Source organism: Anoplopoma fimbria, chromosome 3 (genome assembly GCF_027596085.1).
Source record: "Anoplopoma fimbria isolate UVic2021 breed Golden Eagle Sablefish chromosome 3, Afim_UVic_2022, whole genome shotgun sequence".
Taxonomy (NCBI): Eukaryota; Metazoa; Chordata; class Actinopteri; order Perciformes; family Anoplopomatidae; genus Anoplopoma; species Anoplopoma fimbria.
The window spans coordinates 12,658,239-12,684,340 of record NC_072451.1 but is presented as its reverse complement, the minus strand read 5'-3'; the positions used below and the strand labels follow the sequence as shown (position 1 = coordinate 12,684,340).

Genomic DNA, 26,102 nt, shown 5'->3' with positions numbered 1-26,102 from the left:
TCCCGGTATCATGTTATTTCCGTTATGACAAGTGATCCAAGTCATAAGTCGAAGGGAGATGGGGTTGAAAGCTCCTGTATAAGGCCAGTAAGAAGACCACGGACAATATGTACACTTTAAAGTGGCCCTATTATGCTTTTCTACTTTTTCCCTCTCCTTTAGTGTTTTATATATATTTCTTACATGTAAAAGGTCAGTAGAGTGTAAAACCTGAAGTCCACGCCTAAGGAGAAGGTTCGAAGGAAGAATTTTTTGAAATGTGAAATGTTGATAAATCACAACAAAGCAGGCTAGCTGACCAATCAGAGCAGACTTTGCTTTCTGGAGGGAGGAGCAAGCGCTACAACGGAGCATTTCACAGAGAGGGTGAGAAGAGGTGCTGCAGGACAGCCAGGATCAGAAAAACAAGGCGGATTATGAGCATAACGCATGTAAACATGTAACTGTAACTTGAGATAAAAATATCCACCTGGAAAATAGCATAATAGGGCCTGTTTAAATCACCTTTCTCTCCAAACTAGTTTTGAGCAGTAAAAAAAACAAGAAACCCTACAAGTTACTTCTAACATTTTCTTTCATTTACAGAAAATGTGGGCTACAGTTCTGTACAGTTCTGTTATTTTTTAATTATAAGTGCAGTGACCGTTCAATGCCGGTTCAGAATGGGCTGAATGTTTGTCCTGTGGTGTTGCTGGTTGCAGCTTTCTCGAGAACCGCTCATACAAACTACTTAATACTTACCACTGCACTTCCTTGGGTCCTCAGCATGAAACTGCCACATGAAATAGTTGCGTCACACACCAAAGTCGCAGCTACTCACAGTGAGAATCGCTAGTGAAATACAGTCTGGCTCATGGAAAAAGACATCAGGGGAGGACTTCAACTTAAAGAGCCCCAACATTTATTATAATGTTTAGATATGACAAGTATTACTCTTCTTACTTATTGTACTACGAAATAACTTTTTCAAATGCCCACAAAGCACATAAAAATATATACCTGAACTGTATAGTCTACCACTTAGTGTGTACTTTTTCTTCAGAGGAATGACAGATACATGTTAGTGACAAAGCCGGCCTTAACCTCCTTGGGCCCCTAAGCTTAATTCTGCCAAGGGGCCCTCCTACCTGAACCTCCTACTCCGATCCAGCATCTCTTCTGCTGACAAATTTAAGCATAGAACCATAAATAACAAGACTTCATTTGATCTGCTGCCAATTCCAACCTGATTCAACAGATTTTCACTATTTATACTATAGCCTGGCTAAAAAGGCAACTTGATTTTACTTGATTTTTCAGGCTGCTAAGGAGTTTAATTTTGTGCACGCACATATAAATGCATGTTCATGCGCAACACTGCTATCTTTTCCGTGCTGCGGTTATTGAACAACAGTGAGATATTTCACTCTCACTGTTGTCAGACATACGTCACGATACAGACCTGAAAGTCACTGGCAAACAAACAAGACACGGACAGACCACCAGATGCACTTACAGCTCAGTTAGCAAGACAGAGTAGGGAGATGCACTTCAAGCTACCACAGCAACTTAACGTTACTCTTTTCACTTCATCGTCTCATTCAAGTTGAGAACACTGGCAGCCACTTTGACACGTGGGGGAAACAGATAGAGTAGTGAGCTTGTTTGCACTAAATTCAAAAAAGCACTCAATGGGCTCCCCAGCAAATACACCAGCCATGTCATGGTCTGTATAGAAGGAAGCAAGGGATAGATCCAAATGCAGAAATAGATGAGGAGGCAGCAGAAACAATGCAATGATATAATTGAAGTCGCTTACTGGCTTGAGTCCACCAAAGGAAACAGCAGACAAGGACATGGGCAAACTGGTACAGAGCTCCAAACAGAAAGGAAGACAAACGGACAAAGGACCTGGGCTGGTATATGTAGTATTTTGGAACAGGTGAGCAGGAGTCCTGGTGACCCAGACTGTGACACAGCAAGTGTGAAGTAGATCATATAAGCACTTCTAGAGGTATGTGAGTAATCAACACATTCTCACACCAATGGCCACTGCTCCTAAGCTTCAAACTATGAAGCTCTACATACCCCTCTAGCTTTATTGTCTGTGAGGGTGTGTTCTCCATACATGCATAGTGTATTTTCAAAATAAACTTTTGTCTTCACAGGAAGTTAGGTTTAGGAAAAAAGCATGGTTAACGTTAACTTAACTGACTACCTAGTCACGTGACTAGCGAGTGACAAATGAGTCACGTGACTAACAACATTAACGATTCATGCCAGGGTGGTGAAAGTCGTAGATGTCCAACAAAATCATTCTGTATGTTATTCACATGATCATGAACAAGTGTTTTCAACCAACAACGGTCCTTCAGCCAGGAAACAGCTGTTCTTTCCAAGGGGAAACAAGAGGTAAACCTTGATTTATTTTTCAAGTAACTTGCATACTTGAGTAACGGCACTTCCACAGTTCTTTTAACCCAAACAACAATCTTTTCCTAGACCTCACCAAGTAGTCTTGCTGCCTAAACTTGAGTTGTTTCGTGTGAAGACAGAAGATTATATTGAAAAGCCTGTGCGCATGAAACAAGGGGAAATTCACATGTATTGCTAGTTTGTTTTGATCCATTCACATTATTTGACGCATTGGCTGTTAGGACGGGTTTGAAAAACACAGAGAACAGACAGAGATTTCTTGTTTTATATTTAGATGTTTGGCCTCAACGATGGACCGAATTGAGATTTCAACCAAAACTGGAAAAGTAGCTTATATTGTGTTTTCAAACCTCTGTACCTATATGATGTCTGGCATCCCACTTAATCTCCCTAAGCAGCTGTCCTTATATAACAGTACTCTGCTAGTATTTGGAAAATGGCCTACAGTGTTCAGATCTGTTCCGCACCTCTCCACACTGTTGTCACTTCCACTGAAATCAATCTGGCAGGGTATAGATTGGAGCATTGATTTGAGGATGGTGAGTAATACTCCTGCAGAAAGCATACATCAAAAGCCTGTAATGAAGTGGGACAGAAAAGGCCGTTGATTTTTTATTTATGGCCTTATTTCTGGATCGTCTCCTTCCAAAGCAGAGGAGTCAGACAGAGAGAGAGAGGCAGTGAGAGAGGAGGAGAGTTAGTAAGAGATAATGATGGAGGAAGAAAGGCAGAAAAAAGGCTGTGACATAACAGAAAGAAAAAGACAATCCAAACTAAAGAAAGATGACAGTTGGAGTGGAGTGGAAGGTATGACAAACTAGCCTGAGTATCTATTCTGAAGTTTCCTCTTTCTTCTCCTTCTCTCCTGTCATGACCTTCCCTCCCATCATCTCCTCTCCTGACCTGACCTTTGAGATTATAACGGAATCAGTACCGTCAGTCTAAGAAGTAACATCTCAGGGATGAATCACCATTAAACTGTTGACACTATCTCTGAATCCATCTGGTATAGAGGAAGGAAAGGAGAGTAATTATTTATTTTATGTAGCCAATATTCATCTAGCTATGTCATGTCATAACTAAAGCTTAATGACTCACCTGGGTCAAACATTAAGACCCACGGTGACCCCAAGCTGTGGAATTGTCCTTTGATTGGCCATTATTATCCAACTGCATGAAAAAGCCAGAAAAGCAGTCTTTTCATTCATATTTGTATTATTTCAGTGTGTCAAGTGATATTTTATTAAACTTGTGAAGCATGTGGTTAACTCAGACTACAGTAGTTTAAGGTCAATTTAACCCTGATTAACCCCATCCAAGAATTGGAGGGGGAATCTGGTCTGGGATCATGGTTGGTAGCGATGTTCGGCCCAGATTATCTGGTAATGTGAGGGCTTTACAGATCCAGTCTTAAACTTCTCGAACCTTTCTCGTCATTGGGGCTGCCCTGAAAATTTCAGACATGATTCATATTAAGAAGTTAAAAGGTGGATGATAACACATCACTATCCAAGCATGACCATAATAGCCAATGAAAGAGACAAGCTGGAGCAGCTGAAGGTGTTTCCAAGCCACGGTAAGCATTCTTGCCCTTGAGGTTAATGTAATCTAGAATTGTACTTTTGACAGATATTATATATATATATATTGACAGTTAAAACTTGCTGAAGAAGTGACAACCCATGTTAACCGCATCTCCCTAGAGATTTTTCCCATTTTATCTAGACTTTCTGCTTTAGTTTTTCTCACTGCAATGCATTTCTACAGCACTTTGTTTCAACAGGTGTATTTGTATAGCGCCTTCCTAGTCTTCCAACCAATCAAAGTGCTTTAAAATTAGATGTCATTAATACATACACTGATGGTAAAGTGTTGAGCCTAAGGACACATCGACATCGACTGGAGGAACCACCAATCTTCCAACTCGCTCTATCTGGCTCTTTGAGCTTCTGGTGTATTTCATATGTATCCAGGAGATTACATCCCACATAATTTCATTCAATAATGAGATACTGAGGGGAGAAAAACTCACCCTAAATTCAAGCGAGCCTGCTAACTGCAACTCCAACAGTTGTTTTATTCAAAAGACATATTTGTAACCTACCACTGAAACTATTCCTCTTTTGTAGAGCAGTGGATTTCTGCAACACAGCTATTAGGCACATTAAGCTTTCTCCATTTCAATATGTGCAATTTTAAATGCTGGAATGACTGGGCATTCAATCTTTATATTGCAAGTTTATTGTTATCTTTGCAAAGACTTTTTAGAATTACCCTTGGGGGTGATCATAAAACAGGGCCTTGGCTACCAGGCGACAACCTCCGGGTCTGAAAAGTGAAGCCAATGCGAAAGTGCTTTAAACTTGCATTCTTTCTAATGGCCATCAGGGTGCACCTCCTCTGGTTGCAAAACAAAGTCCTATAGTATGGAAGTCTACGATAAAATGACCCCACTTCTCACTTGATTTATAACCTCAGTAAACATTGTAAACATGGGTTTATGGTCTCGATATTCAAGATAGCAGTGGCCATGACTGGCTTTAAAAGGCCAATCACAATCCAATGAGTGACTTCTCCATGAATACTTTCACTTCTTAGATACAGTCTATGTTGGCTACCAAATGCTTGTTCCTACATTTCTGTCTGTTCTTCCTTGATACATTGTGAAGGATTTAATTGAACTGAACTCAATTAAGTTAAAGGTTGACTCCATCTGCAATGTTCCCACTAACACTAGCTAAGTCAATGTTAGCTTTGCTAAGTTTGGTAATAACTGAGAAGGTTAGTTTGGAATTTTTTAAGTTGGGGTGTTCTGCAAGATGAAATTACTGTTTTTGTGGTTGGAGTCTGGTGATAGAAAGTGATATAACTTCTTCAGTTCCCCGTCAGAAAGGAAAGTCTGATGGCGAGGTAAAGCCGCAGTGGACGGGGGCAGCAGAAAATTGTATTCAAGTCCCCTAGAAAAACAATTTCAGTTTAAGTGCACGCTGTGTTTACAATGTTTTCAGCCCTTTACCTTGCCAGCTTATTTTCCTTTGTCAATTTAACAACAAAAAGCATGAATCAACCAAAGGCAGAGGCTGAATCGTGATTTGGGTTGGTCTGTGAGTCAACATAAGCTGTAATGTACTCTGAAAAAATAAACGATTGATAAACATCGAAATGTCACTTTACCTTTGTTGGATTGAAACTACATTTTCATCCCTCAGCCGGTTGACCTTTGCCCAAATTATCTTTGTGTCTCAATGTGTGTTTTGGACTCTTTCTCCGTCCCTCTTCTCTCTTCATTCTCTTCATACTGCATTGGTTTTACTACAACCTGTTTATTCTGTCTCTAAACCAAACAAGACTTAATCTAAGGCACACCTTAATTTAAAGTCATTAAGGTGGGATTGTGTTGGATTCAGTCCACGGTTAAATCAACCGTGTGAAAACTCTGTGTGTTTGCTTTGGTCTGGATCAGGGATGACTCGGTATTTAATTGCATTTATTCATTTACATTTCAAAAAGCAAAATTTAATATCCTTTATAATGTATAAATAGAAACCAACACTCATTTCCTCCACTGAACTAAAATTAGGCGCTATGACGAATTTACTTTGGGTGACTCGTAGCTTCAGAGCCAATCAAATTTCAACCTTGGCCAGTCGCGACCATGACCTAGATTTGTATGCAAAACACTAACTCAGTGTTGAAACACCCTCCTTGTCATTTTCATCAACGACTCTTGTTTTTCTTTATCTGTCTATCTTGCACCCTTTCCATAAGGTTCCAGGAATTAAAAGTTAACTTTTTACATTATTGTTTGCACTTATATAAAAAAATCTGATGTTTTATAATTTTGTATCACAACAGTCTATGAGACAAACATCCAATTTAGTTTGACTATTCTATTTTAAGCAGAATTAATCATTTTGAAAAGTACATGCTGATGAAGAATAAACTTTTGAGCAGTACAGACTTACTACCAAAATAGCGCTGGGTGCAACTTCCGGCCCCCTACTGTGTTGACTCCTTGACATGATCAAAAACTAAAGGTGTGTCCTTACTGCCTTTTGTTACCACTTGTAATTACATTATGTCTGGTCATGGTCTTCCCTTATCTTTTGCTCTCTATTATTTACATACAGTTGAACCACTGCTTTGGCTTTCTGTATGAAATGCTTCCTTTCCATTTGCTCTGGGTCAACTCACCGGCTCAGAACTGCTCTGTCAGTTCACCAGTGTGCCGGCATAGTTCATTAAAGTCACACCACCACAGCAACATCTGAACTGGACTTGAATGATTTTCTTCAATGCCAAAGTGCTATTTCAATCACCCATCAATGTTTAAGTCAGTTTTGTTAGAACAGTCAGCTAAACGTTATATATTAGGAATCTGTTACTTCTGTTTAGGTATTTTGGTGTATGTTATATCTGCAAGGTATGTAAGAATGTTTGTATGTAAGATTGTATTGTACATGTTTGTTGTTTGCCCCTCTTAACATGTAATCTAATGTCACAAATAAACTGGTGATCTGAAAAACGTCTATTGTTTGTTGCAACAGTTGATCATTTCTGTATTTCAACTTTAATGTCTGAATGGATTTTGTAAATGAGACATGCAGAAGTGGAAAAGGAGCCAGTAAATGCCAGAAACACGGGATCCAAAGTTTCTGATAACGTTGTTGGTAAAAGGTTAATCTGTCCAGTTTCCACTTTTCCTTTCTTTTTGCTTACAGTAAAGAGCCTATGCAGCCATATTTACATTCATGTTGATTTGTGATAATAGTTTTTGTAGAAGGAAAAGATGAAGGAATGACATTAATTTTAAGAAATGCAAGAAAACAATCATTTATCTTCAATACTTAACAAATAGAATGATTAATGAACGATAAATATAAACAAAATATGGATTCATTTATTTTAATAACCACCACACAAATGGAGAAGCTTGAAAATGAAATTGACTGAATTGAGGACATGTTGAGTGGTTAGAACTTCAGACAGCAGAGGGCTCTCCTGTGACATGCTAGCTACATTAGCTTTCCTCTCTCTCTCCGTCTCTCACACACACACAGAAGTTATTGTGTATTCTCAGTGATGCACAGCTGACAGAGCCCCTCAGCCAACTCCTGTCCTCTCCAGATCGGTAGCATCATGTGTAGTGCAATATAAATACATGCATGTAGTAATTCAGAGTTGCAGCCACAACTTCTTTGGAATAGGCAGAGCAGGTGACAGAGATCATTTTCTCTTTCCCTCTAAATGCCTTCTTGTTTCCCCCTGAGGCCTGAGGAGAGACGGAGAGATTCTCCTCTGAATCAGGACGCCCAGTTCTCTGGGCCAAAATAGGCCTCATGAATAAACCATTAACTATGTAGTTAAGTTATGTAACGACTGCACATGATTGCAGCGTGGTAAAGTACAGTAGGAGTGGGAGGGTGTTCAGTTACCTTTTCAAGTTGTGCTCCAATGCATAAACAAACATTACGGTATAGCGTCTAGAGCAATAAAGTGGTACAGTGTTTGATGAAGCACATCTTCCCTTGAAGAAATCACCTAGTGCAAAGGAAACGTTCCAGTTTGTGTGAAGACGTGCAACACCGGGGTAGATATAATCACTTTACAGTGAACGTTTAACACCAAAGTTTAGCACCAAAGCTAGACACATAATTTCAAAAAACTGACAACTTAACGCAAGAGTTTGCCAAAAAAGTACAGTTGTAGCTGATGCAAATGTCATTCGTTTTCTAAATATTTGGTCATAAACCAAAGTATTAAACAAATTCAAAATTTGGCCTGATCACGGTGCTAGATAGAAAGTTCAGGGATCACCTAAGTTGTATGCCCCCCACCCTGAATTAATGTCTGCACCAAATATCATGGCAATCCATGTGTTTAGCAAATTCAAGGTGTCCTGCTGGCTTGCTTTTCAACTGGTTGCAGAATATGGTGAGGTAACAGTCTATGTGAAGCACCCACAATGGTGCAGCTGGGCCACATCACATTTAATTGATACTGAATTTAAAAGGATGTCTCATCTATTAAATGACTGTTGCCTCGCCTCCTCTATCCTTCCGTCGCACCTCCTCTGCTGCGAGGAAATGAATGGAGGATGTACAAACTGGAAAATGAGAAATGCCTCCAGTCACTGCTTTTGTGGGCTTGATCAGAAAACTTGATTCAACAAGCTATTCCGATCTGACTCCCCTATATGGCAAATGCAGGCTCATCAGAATACATGGCTTAAGAACTCTGCAGGACATTATTCTCCCAAACCAATCAGGGCGGACTATGCTTGATCAGGAGGGAGGCTTAAAGAGACAGGCGCTCAATCGACAGGGTGAATATTCAGACACACAGTAAGAGAAAAATAATGTTAAACACTAAAGAATGTACATTTTCTCGTATGAACATGGAAATCAGCAAATGTCTTTTTTAAAGTACAGCATTATATCCAGCTAAAGTAACATAACAGCCAGTGTCTCTATTTTCCAGAAAAGACTTTGGTGTTTTGTGAATGGGTGTATCTGTTCATCAATAGAGCTTTTTATGAAAGAATTAGCTGGTTCTTCATTAAACACTATGCTCACTTTAAAGTGCTCTAGTAAGAAGACAAGTTGAGGCAGTCAGTAACATACAGCACACAGAAAGACTACAGAAGATGTTTGATTTAAGATTATCATTATTCCAAGTATCAGATTTGAGAAAACTCCTCCCCATCCTCTGCTGAGTCCATACCCACCCACAGCAGACGGGACAAGGACGCTTTTACTCCTACTCAGAAACATGTGATCGCGGCAGGGATGAAGTCAGTTTCGGGCCTTGGAGCAGAGGGAATAAAAGTAGAGCTGTGGGCTGGAGTTGAACTGTGGGTCAGCTTACAGCTATGCTGCTGTTGTGACAATGAGACATCTACTGCCTTTAGGCCGAGAGCAAACCACAGTCCCTTAGCCATAAGAGCTTTCCTCGAAATTTACAGTTCAAGGTCCAATTGTGTTTATAGCAAAGGGGTAATTCGATTTCCCAGAAAAGGTAGGCAGGTTAGACAGTCTCTAGTTTAAGAAAAGTGTGCCTTGAAATGCTGTGAAAGATAACTGGGACGGAAATAATTCTACAAATTCAGCCCTCAACTTGAATAATTTTTTGAAACCAACTAAAGTGGGAGGAAATCTGGGGAACCTTTTGGATTCTATGTCAAATTCATTAATAGTAGTAGAGCTAATAAATAATATTGAACATAAAAATATAGAAGTATTTCTTGGATTGGAAAATGCCTGCCTTTATAAATGGTAAATGGACTGTACTTGTAAAGCGCTTTTCTTGTCATCAGACCCCTCAAAGCGCTTTAACAATAAATGTCATCATTTAACCATTCACACCCATTCATACACTGATGACAGGGGCTACCATGCAAGGTGCCACCTGGCCATCAGGACACTAACTTACCATTCATATACACTCATACTCCACAGGAACAGTTTTTGGGAGCGATTTGGGGGTAAAGTATCTTGCCCAGGGACAAATGAACATGAACTACCGGACCCCGGATTTGAACCACCAATCCTCTGATTGGATGACCACACTGCTCTTCACCTGCTAGTGAAGGTATAAGACAGAGTTGACAGTAATGCATGCCTGTGAATGAGCGGATGGACTGATAGTAACACATAGAAGACAATTTTCTCTATATATTTTTACTACAAATTGACAAGTTAAAGTACCTATAACTTTATTAACTGTTGATACCAGCGTTTTTGCACATATTTATAACAGCAGTATTCAGTAGTTTTACGGTAAAGACGAGTCAAAGACTTTTGGAAACATGGAAGGGGTTGATAATTCAAAAGTGTCTTTTAGCTCTTTGTTTTGTGTTTTATGGCCCACAACTGTACTGTTTTGGTTCAGTCTTAACGCTCTCATCAGTGTTTCTTTTAACACCAGATGCTCAGATAACCCACTGTACACTAGCTGCCCAGCACCAAACTTCAGACTTCAAGATAGCAACCAGCTGGTGAAGACAGTGGAACATTTAGCATCTAAAAAGACAGAGTCAGTGTAAAACATATCAGAGCTAAAAGGATTGATAATGTTTGACTTGCATGTATGACATTATCCCTCCATATCTGCTGGATGTGTAAAAAGCCAACTTTTGCTAAAACATTCCCCATATAAAAATGAAATGTGATAATTAGTCAATGTTGTGTTTACAGCTTGTTTCTTCTGCCCCAAGAGGCCAACAAAATTGATAATGCAGGTTTAAACTTCTGGTTAGAAAACATTTTGTTTTTTGTGAAAAAAAAACAAGTCTCAAACACATTTCTGTAATAACATTTGGTGACTTATATACTGTCATACTTTTTCATTCTCTGTACGTACAAACACAGGACCTTTGTCCAGTCGGAAAGTGAACATTGATTTATTTGAATGTACTTTTGTCTCGTAACCTTCCTACTTAACTAACACCACCTATGTAGGTTACGTAACAAAGAGTTATTTAACGTAAAAAATTACTTATTACAACCCTAATCCTGATCTTTTCCTAAACCGTAATTGTTTAGTTGCCTAATCACTACAGTGCACAGGTCACTGATCGCTTGTGTTGCTGTACATTTGTTTGGAAAACTCGCAAAAAATAAGAACTTTTTATACAAACCTTTGCAGGGGGCAAAATGTGCAGTAATGTTGTAGACCATAGTTTTAAATGTGCCTGTTCTTATTATGGATAGCTGAGGATGCAATGCCTTACATCACTTATATTCAGTCTTAAGGATGGAGAGGCAGGGGCGAAGCAGGGAGGGGGGTTCCTGGGACTTCAAATGTTCTCTAAAAAGTTCTGAATCTTAAAGCTCTTTAAAATACCTTGAACTTTATGTCCTTTCCCCTCAGCCTTTCTGACTGGATCGGTTAATGAATGGAACAAAAGTACTTTTATTTGAGAAATATTGTCATCTATGTCCCTAAAATTGTCATCGGGCATTGTTCTATTCTACTAGTACTACAACTACTACTACTACTAAGAACATGCTATTCCCTAAAATAATGTAATGTGATTAAGATAATGCTCTTCTGTTGGCCTAATATTCAATTCATAGTATTGATGACAAAAACAAGCATGCAGATAGCAGATTTTGGTCAGACATTAAGTTTTCTTCACTTGTCCAGTTACCTTGTCTAAATAACTTACAAATAATCCGAATGCGACCAAAAGCTTTCAAATCTGTAAGACATTATTTGATGTGCCAAGTTCCTGTGCTGATTTCTGATAAAGCCTCTTTACTAGTGATTTAAAAAATAAAAGAAACACACACTGCAGCCAGCATCCATGGCCAGTGCCAGGACTAATATTTACAGAGGCAAGACATGCAATGAGCTGGTTTCTGGAAGACATCTTCTCCCTGCTTCAACGAGCCTGAGCTTTAATAACAGATGGTCCCGTCAGCAGTACTTCTCTCCAAACACACTGCATGCTTGTGTGTGTGTCTTGACTTTACTGACATGGAACAAAATCAAAGAAAAATCCTCCCAGAGACAAGCAATTATGAACAAAAATAATTGGCTAAGCTTTAATTGGATAAACACAGTTAAAACCTCTGTTTCCCACATAAGTGAGTGTGAGAAATACAGATGGATGTGAAAATATTTAACCTGTCAAAACAGTCGTTATCACAATCATTATGATCTTAGGATAATCATAATGTCAAACCACTCTGGTACCAAAAAACAAAAGATGTGGGACGATATCTATGTTCATATATCTTCATGTCAGAGTACATTCCCAAAAAATACACAGTTCAGACTCAGCTCATGTGCTGGAGAACACTTTAAGACTGTGCCACAAAGTGACTTTGCTTCAGCTTATGCTTTTTATCTGCTCCAGGCCTTGTTAGATCATAGAGCGTGACTTATTGGGGAGAAATGAATAGGAACCCTCCGACATGGAGCTAATTAATTCACCCCCCACCCCCTGCTATCTCTGCATGGCATAGCATGACATATGTAGCCTGGAAGATTGATACTGCAAATGGCGGCACTCAGCCATGCTCATTACAGCAGCAGATGGTCATATCTGTGTGTGTGTGTGTGTGTGTGTGTGTGTGTGTGTGTGTGTGTGTGTGTGTGTGTGTGTGTGTGTGTGTGTGTGTGTGTGTGTCAAGAGGGGTCAAAAACCACTATCGGCAATTTTAGACAGCAGCAGATGGACAGAGTTGTACAGTGTAGCTTGTGTTTTTTACAGAAAACAAGAGTCGGCATGTGTAACTGCAGTGAGTGACAGCTTTCTTTAAAGGTAAGATTTACTGTGATTACATTTGTGCCACATTTCCATCATCTAAAGTGCACTTTGCCTGCGAGCAGTGACGTGCACCATTCTCCTTTCTATGAACAACAGAGATTTCACTAGCAAGGACCACACCATCAACGCAATGCGTTTGACAATTTATTAAAGACATGAATGGTTTGCGGTCTTCGTGTCAGGGGATTTGCCGTGGCGCCCGGGCACAACGAACCTCTTTAGGACCCTATGAAGAAGATAGAGAGAGAGAGGAAGAGGGTGGAAGAAAAGAAAGGGTTGGGAGGGAGCAGAATATGGGGTAGAGCTCGAAGAGTGCAGAGAAAGTTACTAGGCAATCTCTTACAAGCTCCGCGGGCCATTTAGCTGCGAACTATCTTCCAATGTAGAAACCCCCAAAACCAACAGAAGGAGCAGCAACTGTGTACTGATATAAGTCGTGTGCATGTGCTAGTTCATCGTCGTAGAAAAAAGGAATCCCGTTCCAATTGGAAAGAAGATTTAGCCAAAGACGGAGTTCTGAGAGGCTTGGACTGTCCAGTGAGATGGAGTCCAAGAGAGATGGGACGGATGCAGTTATTGTTAGTAGGTGAGAGATGAATGCCCTCCCTTGAGAAATGATGCATAGGGCGAAGTTAAGACGGCCCAAGAGGGAGAGAAGTTGACGTTTGGTGCAGTGTGTGGTAGGGAGAAAATTGAAGATTAGAAGTTGAGCAAGGAGTCCGGGTTGGAATCCTACTTTAAACCCCTTGATTAGGAACTTGGTCAGCAGAAGTGGGGTTGTGAGGACAGGCTGGACGGACATGGCCTCCTGCACAGAATGAGCAGATGTGGACGAAGCGACACTGGGACATGTTACAACCAGTATTATTTCTAATTGTTGCATATGGCACGGCCTCCTTGAAGGTATATGGGCCTGCCCTTTTTATCTATACCGTTTGTTACGGGAAATATTGCAGATAAGGTGCGTGGTATAGGCGTAGGGGATATGGGCCTTGGAGGGGCTATGGGTGATAGGCGTTTTTTATATGCTACCTGAGGCTTAGCGTGGGCTGGAACAGAAACTAGCTGGGTAAGAGTGTTGGTGTGGCGAATTGGAAGGTTAGCTGTGGCTAAGGTGAAGTTGATTGTTGCCCGTTGGGCTGAAGGAAGTTGGAATGGGTAGGGGGTCAGCCTGTTGGTGTAAGTGCTCTTGATGAAAGCTGGGAGCTGGCTTCCTGGTGCCGATAGCTCCAGATGGCAAAGTAAGCAAGAACTGCTGGGACTGGAACGCAGAAATGTCTGGCATCCCGGTGCCAAAGCTTAAGCAAAGCTGTTGAGGTGGCTGGGAGAGGGTAGCAGGGGGAGCTGGCATCCCAGTGCCCAAAGCTCCAGCTAGAGCTAGCTGCTGTAGTGGCTGGGAATTGGCAGCAGGGGGCACTAGCATCCTGGTGTTAGGTGCATCTGCTGAAACAGGCTGCTGTGGCTGTAAAAAACAGGCAGTAGGAGGCCCTGGCATGCTGGTGCCATGTTCCCCTGCTAAGGCTGTCTGGAGAGGTAGCTGGTGCTTGGTGGCAAGGTGGACTGATGTCCCGGTGTCGAATGCCGTGGTTGCAGTATGCTGCTGTTGCGGTTGTAGGGAAACCTGGTGGGAGGATAGGATCCTTGGAATTCTGATGTTGGAAGCTCTGTCTGGAGTTGGGAAGTGCCTGAAATAATGAAATAATTTTTCTGAAGCTCTTGTGTTTTTTGGTCTGGTTAAATGTGGTCGTTGCTTTTGCTGCTGTTCTTTCTGCTGCCTTTGTGCTGGGTGATCTCTTTAACTGGAGTGCTGACGTTGTGATGTGTTGATGTATGCGCTATGACGTCATCGAAGCGAACTGGTGTGCGGTGAGCACGGCGGGCGGACATGAGCGAATTGAAAAGTTTAGGTTTTTTTATCCGAACTGCGAAAAGGAATTCCTTTTTCTTTTAGTACTTTGTGAAGAGTTACTATGTTCCAGTCGGAGATTAAAGAAGGCTGGATGTCGGGGACCGCGCTGGAGCGTGGTGAGGAAGCGTCCGGCTGCTTGTGGTGAGGCCGGAATGGTTGGAACGGTGGCGGGAAGCTGGCGTCTTCCTCGTGGGTGATGGAGTCGGGAAATTACGGCTGCGTTTTTTCGTCTTTGAATGGACTTGTCCTCTCTTAGCTGGTGATGGACATGAACTCGGAGACGCTGATGATTTGGTGAACTGTGGTAGTTCTGCAAGTTAAGGAAGGATGAACTGGGCGGGATGAAGACCGTGGAAGGCACTTTGTAAGGGCTTGCTAAAATCACTCACTTCTCGGCTGAGTTTTAGAATACAGATGGCGTGTCTGGATCATGGAGGCGGCGGAGGTTTCTTCGAATCTTGTAGCTGGGTTTGTTGGCGTGTCTGGGAGACATTGGACTGGTTCGTTCTGGTCCCTTACGAACAGATCGGCATCGTAAGGGGAAAGCGAGATGGAATCCATGCTCGAAGAGAGGTGAGTATATTCGATCGTGGAATGTGATCATTAGTAGGTTACTTACGTTCGAACGATGCTACGTGTTCTCGGTTCTGGGGTTGAATACGAGAGCGGACATGACAAGTGGGTTAGGTCGGTATTTATTGGAATACCGGAAGGGGAGTTGTAGAGATGTTGTAGAACCCTAACCCTTCTGCTAATTAGCTTCAATTAAAAGAAGATTGCATAAATAACAGGACAAGCAAACATAAAAGTGGAATGAATAAATGCATTTTCAAAGCCTCAAGCACTTTGTAACGGGCAGTTTTGATTTGACAAATCTCTGTGTCTAAGGAGCATTTGCATAAGTGTATTTAAAAAGAGGTGAGTGAAAATGACATATAACCAAATTAACCTCTATTTTACTGAAATTGCAGACACAAAAACATTTTCAGCTTTTCTGAATCAGTTCACAAATAAATAATATTATATAATAATAATATTTAAAATACCAACAACGTTCATTAACCTATACTTATAGTAGTTATTTTACAAATCTACCTAGAAAAACTGTTTTTATTAAATTTGTTTGAGTTGGACTTTCAAATATATTTATTCTCAGATGGAGCTGAATAGTTAAACCTTTTGCAGAGTTAGCTGCTGTTTCAGTAAATCCAGTAAACAGTGGAGGTTTAAGCTTTTACCTTCAACAGTCGCTTGCACTCACTCTCTTTACTATAAGTAGCTCTCTGTAGCCTGGCAGGTTCGTCCACTGGTGGATAAGTCCTGCATAATTCCTGCATCACTGGAGCTTCTGTTGGGTTATACAGACTAGTGGGAGTCAAACCGATGGATCAGGGTGGCACAAATGTCTCAGCATGTTTGACCGATGTGTCTCTAGTAACACACCTGATTTTGATTGCACAATGTGGGCACAGTTTTTGTCGACCACTCTTTGTCCAGATCGAAAATGACGTAGGCTCTTTGGTTTCCCACTTGCATTCTCCATACAAGCGCCTCTCACTATATGAGCTACTGTATGAACATGGATGTAATTAGAGAGCTACTCCCCACAATTTGTCCCAGTGGCCAAAAAAAAGTCCTGCAGCCCTAAAAGCATTTTTTCCCCATAGACCACTACTATAAAATAAACTTATGTAACTTCTAATCTAGAACTGTAAATAAGGTAAATGATTACGCTTTTTATTATACTTTTAAATGTAGAATGTTTAACTTTCACATAGCCTAGAAAAGAGACTTATTTGTATGACGTGATCTTGACATTTTCTCTTCCTCATAACAAATGAAATCAACTGCTGCTGATTACTGTAAGAAAAGTTTAAAAGTAATTCAAGGTAATTTGTCAAAAATGTGTCAGATTGTCCCACATCTTATCATGGAGCGCTGAGGGCTCAGCGAGTAGAGACACACAGACTGACACGTGCAGTGTGCTGATTACAATTCTGTGGTGTTTTGTGTCAGTACACTGCGTAAAGTGGATTTTCATAGTTTTAAACCAGGTGCTGAATTGCTGCTGTGCCCTACAGTAAGTCACTCAACCTTGATTCTCACTGCACAGCTTCCAGGCAAAGTGGTTCCACATTGCTGTGTTTGTATAAAAGCTTGTCTCACTGGGATTTGGATGTGTGTGTCAGCAAAACAATAGGAGCTCTGTCTGAATAAATCAACCTATGCATTATCCTTAAACGTCCTCACGGTACAGCAATCAAACAACTATTGTTTTTTTCATCGAAGGAATTGACAGGAACAGAGGAAAAGTCTACTAACTGGACAAAGTGCACAGTATCTAGAACACATAGAGCACAGTATGAATATTTGTGTTCAGTGAATCTGCCGCTTCTGTAAAGTGTTTGAGGGAGGGTCTCCGTAATACATGGAGGTCAGGAATCACCTGACCTGAATCAAAAAAGGGGAGTGGTAGTAAGAGGGCAAAAGGCATGGAAAATTGACGAGAGAAGGGAGATGGAGGTGTTGAGGTGGTGAACAGGATGGAAGAAGACACCGATAAGAAAGAAGGGGACTGGATGTGAGAATAAAAGTAGCAAAGATGAAGGAGGAAGGCAGAAGAAGAAGGGGGGAGGTTGGTAGAAGAAATAAGTGAAGGGTGAGGTTATGAGAAATGAGGGAGAAGAAAAGGTGGAGAAAGAGAGGAAAAATTACAGACGGGAAGTGTGGAGGATGCCATTAGAAGAGTCAAGAGTTCTTTGTACTCCCAGGAAACATATGGTGCTCCTGCTAACTCAAAGAGCAATGCAGAGGCAATTGAAGTCTGTGCAGTCCAAAAGGAAGTGAATACAGCAAGTTTTAGGAGACTGTCCCAGATTTGAAGTGATGAGAACACAGACAACAAAATCCACCTTGTGTCCCTGATGGATCATTTGCTCTACATAATGCTTGTCATTCAATGCTTGTATTACCAGTTCATTGTTCCATAAGTGGCAACTACCTTACTACTTATGCATGACTTAAATAAATGGGGCACACCACAAAAAGATAAGTCATTTACAAATCGAGAATTTTATACGAAACAACTGGATTATGTTACATCCCTACACAACTTTGGGCCACCCACACAGGTGATTTCACTCGTTGCCTTATTAGACCTCTTCTCAGGACTGTGTGGGTGCTTACATACTGTGCTTGATTGATGAATCAAAACAAATTCAACTTTATTAATCAAAGGAGGAAATTAATTTGGTCAAAAATGAAAAAGAACTAGACAAAAACAAAACAAAAGCTGTGCAATAACACACAAAGCAAACAATATAGACAAACCATAAAAACATAGAAACTATCCTACCAAATTCAACACATTCAGTTGGAAATAAAAGTGTATATATTGGCATTTTATCACCTTTAAGTTGACATTGTAATGAGTCCACCCTGATATTGACTATCTTAAAGGTTTTTGCCATGTGTTGACATGCTTAAACTCCTGGTGTTTCACTTACCCTCTGACAGACATATTTCAAATTCATGTAGTCATTTGATCCATTGTTAATGCAAAACTATTGATTGTAGCAGTTCAGTCAGTTTAGCATTTCCATGAAAGCAGAAGAAAACATACTCTACTATACTCATTACAACATAGTTCCTTATATATTGGTATTTATTTAGCAATTGCAAATTGTTTAGAAGATTGTCAAAATAAACTGCGTGAATGTAATCCCATGTCATTACATTTAGGCTGGTTTCCTTCTCTCATTTTTCTAGCATATATTTAGGAAATGACAAAGTCCCACACTCCAAATTCCCCAAAAGTTGAAGCAAGAAGTTGGTATCTTATATTCTATAAATCGCTCTCAGGTCATTAGTTTATAAATAAAAGGAGCTGGTAGGGATGCATTGTCTTCAAAGTTTTCAACCTTTGTGTGTGTCTTGGGGGTGTCTCTGTTTATTAAACAGCTCCGTCAACTCAGCTTTCAGTTGATGGGCTGTGATCAGATGTGACAGCAATGGCAGCAGTAAGAGCACATGCACCCTCACACACACAGATCAGGTCTCGGGGGAGAGACATTCATCTTTAATCCTCAGCAAACAGAATGAAAACTTCACCTCTCCACTGCCTGCCAATCATGCCAGCCTGATAACTCCTCTTTTTGACTCCCAGTAGAAATTCTATATTTTAAATGACAGCACACACACTTACTCTTACCCATACAGCTTCTAGCCGGGCGTCTCTGTGTGTGTTGGCCCGTATCTTTGGGTCTCCGAGGCGTTTCCCTTCCCACTCAAACATCTAACTCCTCTCCATCAACAGCACCCTGGGAGCAGCCGCATCACATTTTCATGTCAGTCTATTGATTAAATGGTAATACCAATCAATTTTTTATCTTCTGCATCTTCAGCACTGTTGAGAAAGTCAGGGGATACAGTAGCTACTTCAACAAGGAGAGGGGGAAGACCCTGTCAGGGGAGTGCAGCGTAAGAAGGGATAGCATAAAAAAAAGCATGAAGTGAATAAAAAACAAGAGGGTAGTAACAGAAAAGAGTAGAAGTACACTTGTGTTATCGCAGTAAAAGAGCCCTGGGCTGTTCCTTGTTCCTTGACACCATTGGAGTATAGCTGCATTGTGTTTTGGTTTAATAATTCATCAGACATGGGGTTTAAAAGTTAGAGCGCTATACCTGCCAGCTCAGCCTAAAGCATGTGATTGTGTGTGTGTGTGTGTGTGTGTGTGTGTGTGTGTGTGTGTGTGTGTGTGTGTGTGTGTGTGTGTGTGTGTGTGTGTGTGTGTATGCGTTCTGGTGTTAAAAAGTGCACACACAGCCACACGTCACTCATGTTTTGTGTGCCTGAATGAGCTCCCTTTATTGCAGTGTGCTTGTGTGTACATGAGTGCTGATATTAGCACATATATAACAAGCGGGCATATGCTCTTCTTCTTCATCCCCCTGAGGAGAAGGAAAAGAGCATGAACTTATCAGCAAGGTTTAGATTCACAAACATCTTTTAAAAATGTCAATTTAAGGGTCATTTTGCCAAAATATCAATTTGTTTCTGGCTCCTTTATTTGGCTTTAGTGGAACCTGTAACACCACTGCAGGGCAGACTGCTGGAGTGATTTATAGAGAGAGAGAGCAGAGTGGGTGTAAACTAAAGAAGGGAATCACTAGAGCATTCATGAGAAGAGAGAGAAATATCATCTCCTGGCATCAAAGCAGCTCTACGTTAATTAACACGAGCAAAATGGAGTGAGGACTTAGTGAATCACTGAAGCTGTCAAAGAATCCAGAGGAAATGGAGACAAACAGTCGGTCAGTTTAGGGAGTCAGATATTCAAATGCTTCAACTGCAGCAAAGCACAGCCTATATGTTTAATCACAAGAGAAACTATACCAAGGCTAATAATAACTTGCAGCCCTACAGCTACAGTTGCTACATTCTGTCCACACCCTGTGCACTGCAGCACCATGCACTGTTGGAGTGGTACCAGTAAAGAGCAGCATGTTTCAGGTAGAAACTGCAGGGATGGATAAGGAGCTGACTTGATCAGTGATTGTTTTGGTTTAAACCTGGACTGGGTCAATAATCCTGCCCTGGTGTCCTGCTAGTGATGTAAGCGTTATTAAACAACATAGAAACCAAATGAAGCTCTAGCGCAAGTTCAGACAGGAAGACTCTCCTATGCTTAGTCTCATAGTTTATTTCTCATACATCTGTCATTCTCTCCTCACGCATACTCATTCATAATATCCTCGCTGTCATTGTTCGGTGGTGTCAATCATGATATCAGCTGTTTAGATCAGCCGGTCTCTATCCAATAGCACAGCGACATCATTACATCGTTAGTCTATCATCTTGCTGCTGTCTCTCTACCTTCAGTATGTTCATGCTGCTGCTGCTTGCCGCTGACGCTCCGCGCACTCTCCATCGTCCCAGATTACGTGTGTTTTCATAATGAACCGACGCAATTTGCAAAGGTACACATTACCTTTTTTCCAGTCTCGTTTTTAGGAGCAAGCCGACATCCAGTTCTTCAGCAGAGGAGAAAACTTCTTCCTCTCGTTCCCTGGCTGGGAATCTCACCGGTTACACCAGGTGTGCAAGATTAACTGGTTTTGAATTAACTGGTTTATTTCCGCATGCTTGAGCCAGATGTGTTGTAGGAGCGGCCTGTCAGGACCTGATATCCACTAACAAGGAAATAAACATTGTGATCGCTTCGCCGATGCCTTGAGCTCCATCACGTTCAGATTTCTATTGTAACATTACGATCGGAGCGGTTTGCTGGAACATTCATTACACGTACGTGAGGCTGCGGCTGTGATGCCGATCTCAGCACGTTAACGTAACTTGAGGAAAAGAGAAGGAGAAGTAGGTGACTCCGTTGATGCCTGTTCAATATACTACTAACGTCAATAAAGTCTTCAAATAAAGTTCTTGTTGTCAGTCTGATATTTGTGTCATGTAGCATTAAGACCTGCTTTGGAGTCGATTTGAGACCTGTTTACAATTCATACTGTGTTTAAGTCAAACATACAGACAGAGGTGTTTTCAGCCAGCTCGAACGCACATGACAACTGTGGCAAACTGTGATCCGATCAGATTAACTTGTGATTCAACATCTGTAGGCTCTCCACCATCAATCATATTTTATATTAAACGCTACAGACGCTCATTTCTCTCATCACAACTGTATTCTACACTACTCAGCACACATTCATCCAGATGAGAAAGGGATGTGAACTCTCGTTTGGTGTGCAAGAGGTTTAAGATTGAACAACTACCTGCAGGTGTAGACAACTGGGTGCTATATAAGGGGGGTTTACATGCCACAGCTTTGTGGGTTTGTGAGGAGATTGGTATAGAGAGATCAAGTGAAGTGAAAACGTTGACAGAGTATGGTATAGTAGAGTATAGTAGCATATAGTACAATATAGTAGAGTATAGGAGAGTATAGTAGCATATAGTATAGTACAGGAGAGTATAGTAGCGTATAGTATAGTCAAGTAAAGGAGAGTATAGTTGCATATAGTATAGCATAGTAGAGTATAGTAGCATATATTATAGTATAGTTTATAGTATTGGGTTTCTTTCATAAACAATGGATCCCAAAATTATTTCTGAAGTGATGGATCTAAAAGTCCATAATCGCTATCCTGAGGGGTCAACAAGCGAGGAGAAGTACATAATTAAGAGGAGAGCTAACACCTTTAGAATAAAGGGTAAGGATGCATGTCACATGGACTTCAGAACACAATGATCATCCGATATGGGGCGGCTGAGGCACATTAGGTAGAGCGCACATCCCGCAACCACAACGTTGGTGGTTCGAACCCCTCTACAGGCAACATGCCGATGTGTCCTTGAGCGAGACACCTAACCCCAAGTTGCTCACCAGGTGCTTCTTAGCAGCCCACTGCTCCTCCGGGATGGGTCAAATGCAGAGAATTGTAATTTCCCCATTGTGGGACTAATCAAGGATTAATTATTATTATATGGTAAAACTTCTAATGACTCTAATACTATGACATTTAAACCAGATGGAGACTTGTACTACATATGCAGGCGCAAAAAACCCAAATCTGAGCACCTTGAAAAAGTTGTCTCCACTGCAGAGGAAGCTAATCGGATATTTGAGGAGTTTCATTGCAGCCATTTTGGTGCTCACTGTGGAGTTGAAAAAACCCACAGTGCCATCATAATGCGTTATTATTGGCCTGGCATGGAGGAGGACATTCGCAAGTGGGTGAGTTCGTATCTTCTACATAATGAGGTGGAATACATATTCAGGTTCAGAAGTAGCGCACAGAGGAATATAATGTGTATATTAGATAAAAATGCTGATTCTGTATGCATCCAATTGTACTATACATTTTAAATATTACATATTCATTATAAGTTTGAAATGATGTTGGTCTGTTTTAGATTGCTCAGTGTCCACAGTGCCAGTCCAAGAGGGCCAACATAAAAGAGAAGAAAGAGTATGTCACGGAGCGTGGTGTGGACCCAAAAGCAGAACGACCAGGAGACGGATAAGGTTCTGGAGCTTTATTTAAAGCGGAGAACTCAGCATACAGACAGGCAGGATAAGACTCACGGAGGGAAACAGGCAGGGGATCAGGCAGACGGAAATCAGAGGAAGCGGAGGCTAAACTCGGGGTCGGGGACAGAAGGCTGAGTTGTTGACCGGGGCACAGGCAAGGCAGGTAAGTCCAGACAGGCAGGCAGGGTCGGCAACAGGAAATCAGTCCGGGGAATAACGCTGGAAGGTCTGGCATAATGCAGAGAACGATCTGGCAGTGAGTGTGTGTGAGACTGGTGTTTAAATACTGCAGGGTGCAGGTGCAGCAGAGTGAGCAGGTGAGAGTGATTGTGCTGATGAGGTGATTAGGTGAGTGAGGGAAGAGTGTGGTGAGAGAGTGGGGGCTGGGGAGAGTGAGAGGGGTGACACACCCACCTCACAGACACACACACACAGAGATAAACAAACAAGGGAGCACAGGAGACACAAGGGCAAGGGAAAACACATGAAACACAAGGAATAACCAGAGACATGGCCATGGCCATGACAGAGTACCATCCAATAGAGGTAAAGGATACATATACTGTCAACTTTAAAACACCTCAGCGATTCTGTAATGCTCAAGTCTTTTTTTTTAGCTCCCAGGTTACAGAGCCTTTTGAACTGGTTGGTATGGACCTAGTGGGCAAACTCACAGTAACAGATGGTGGCAATCAGTACATATGTGTCATGGTTGATTATTTCACCAAATGGGCAGAGGCCTACCCACTAAAGACTAAAACAGCAGATGAGGTCACCAGTTGTATTCTTGATTTCTTTTACAAATTTGGTGCACCTAAAAGACTGCTAACAGACCAGGGGTCAGAGTTTCGCAACAAGGTATAGTGATGATGCATTATGAATCCCCAATATGTAGGCTTACTGCTGTGCATACTTATGTCATGTTGAACCAAATGATCATTTTAAGGTGAACTATGGCCTGTGTGAGAAGCTGGGCATTAAAAGAAGGCTGTGCACACCCTACCATCCACAGACGAACAGCCTTGTGGAGAAACTGAACGGCACAATACAGAGGTACATTTTGTTTTCAATACTTGAATGAATTGTAGCTCTTCATAGAATAAAACACTGATTTCCTGATCCCTTTCTGAACAGGTAATCGGTAGTTATATACTTTATGAAAAGAGGTTGCTTTATCATACAAAATGCCTGTATTTGATTTCTGCATTTAAAGGTCCCTGAACAAACTGTTGGCAGATCACCCCACACGTTGGGACAGTGTGCTTCAGTCCACAATGTTTGGCCTTCGCACCAAAAAACATCTGACGACCAAATATAGCACTTATTTTTTGATGTTTGGGAGGGAGGCGAGGTACCCTTCGGAGGTCCCGAAGGAGTATGAAGTGAGATTCTCTAATGTGCACATCATTTTTAAAAAGCTTGAATTTGGATCATCTATTTCCTCTACATTCTAACTGTGATTTGTGGCAGGTTACAGAAGATAAAGTCTGCAGCTTGGTGGAGAAAGAAACCATCAGCCAAGGACTGACAAATTTAGACCAGGTCTTTACTGAGGTAAAGGCCAATGTGAAAAAAGGCCAGGAAAGAGTCCGGAGAAGAAAGGAGGAAAGGGGCCAGGCGGACCATTTTAAAGTGGGGGATCTGGTTTTGCGGAGGAATATTCAGCAGGAGCAGCGAAAGGGGGGTAAGCTGGAGGCTGACATGTTGGGACCGTACAGAACAGTCCAGCTAGTAGGCAAAAATGCAGTCCTTACAACCGAAAAGGGTAAGAGAGACATACAAACAAACATAGATCTACTCACACATTATTTCCAGCCAGAGGAGAGGATCCCAGCCAAACTAAAAAAGGTTTTAGATCCTTCTCCTCTGGCTAGTCCACAACAGACACTCACACACGACACAAACACCAACCACACCAGACATGGCACCACCATCAACGCAAGAAAAAGAAACCCCAGCCATGGACTGCAAGGCCCATGAAGAAGTCAACTCTGTTGAAATTTAGTAAACTGATACAATATACAATCCCAAATTATGTATTTCTCAAATAACTTGAATTGCTATGTTTACAGTAATCCGAGACGTATGGACTGGGAGGAAAAAGGAGACCATGTGGTCTAGGATTGGGCCTTACAAAATCTTTTCTGAAAACCTGATGGTCTTGGCCCCAGAAAAGCTGTTGGAGGGAGAGGTACTTTAAAAATCAAAAACGTATTATAATGATATTTCACTTTCAGATTGATGACAAGTCACCGTTGTCCTCATAGATCATAAACGCATATCTGACAGTGGTGGCAAGGAAAGCCAATGCTGTCATTATCGATTCACATATAATGACGTCACTCCGGCAGGGAACACAGAGAGGTGGTTTAAGAAGGGTAAGTAGAGTTAAATGGTAGGACACATACACACAGAGAGACACACACACACACACACACACACACACACACACACACACACACACACACACACACACACACACACACACACACAACACACATATATATAGACACATACATATAAGTTGATAAACAATGTTTTGCTTTTTTTTCAGTTGGACCTTTTAAACTACAATGTGGCAGCTGGAGCTGTCTGCAACGGGGGACACTGGACACTCATTGTCAGTAATCTTCAATGATCAGATCTAGACTCAGTCATGACACCATTTGATGTATGAGGGGTTCGCTATAGTTTGATTTGCATTTCCATAGATCATTTATCTTAAGGAGAAGAGGTCCTTGTACCTGGACCCATTTGGAGCGACAGCTCCTCAAATACAAAAATGCAAAGATGTAATATCTGCTTTAATCTGTGCACAGATACATCATACGTTTAGGATCATCTTTAAGGAGCAACACATGGCTCATTAAATCATTTTCCTTGTGGCTACAGCTTAAACTAGACTAGAGTGTCCTTGTGAAGTACTTTAAACACAATCCATCTGATCCTGAATTGAAACGTGTCTTCCTTGAGATTGTGATGAAAAAAAAGGCGAACTGCAATTAATCTGTGATGTCTCTGTAGAGCACTGGTCAGAAAGACAAGTCCAGCAATTGGGAGATGGGACTGCTCAAACAGCAGAACACAACGTCATGCGGCGTGTTTGTGTGCAAGGTAATACTGTGATTATCTCTGTCGCCATCTGTCATTATAAAAAAAGGTATCTTACTAATACTTATCTGGACTTTTTAACTTGCAGAGCAGATTTTAAATAATCAGACTCTCCAGTACCCTGTGGACCCTGAGGGTGTGGAAATTTCTGGTGAATAATTCAGGTAAACATGACAGGTTTACTTAAGTGTTGTGTCTGTGTCGGCATTAAACTACATTAATGTCTGTATTACCTTTTAAAGATGACCTATCCCAGCTGTGTCGGGCTTGTGGGGAGCTCAGCTCTGTGGCTGACATTGACGAGTGGGTAAGACGATTAATTTATATCCCGACAAAGTACTTATGG

The 26,102-nt window shown here is 41.3% G+C and overlaps 1 protein-coding gene and 1 long non-coding RNA gene across 2 annotated transcripts in view; one reads left to right on the top strand and one right to left on the bottom strand.

Annotated features, from left to right (window-relative positions):
- The window catches only part of LOC129088805 (inactive N-acetylated-alpha-linked acidic dipeptidase-like protein 2), a 422,940-nt gene that overhangs the window by 45,616 nt on the left and 351,222 nt on the right, over positions 1–26,102 (bottom strand). The window lies entirely within an intron of this gene.
- Positions 24,802–25,259, top strand: LOC129112167 (uncharacterized). The gene is made up of 3 exons (XR_008532361.1): positions 24,802–24,836; positions 24,913–25,023; positions 25,200–25,259. It is a non-coding gene; the product is annotated as an uncharacterized LOC129112167 (long non-coding RNA).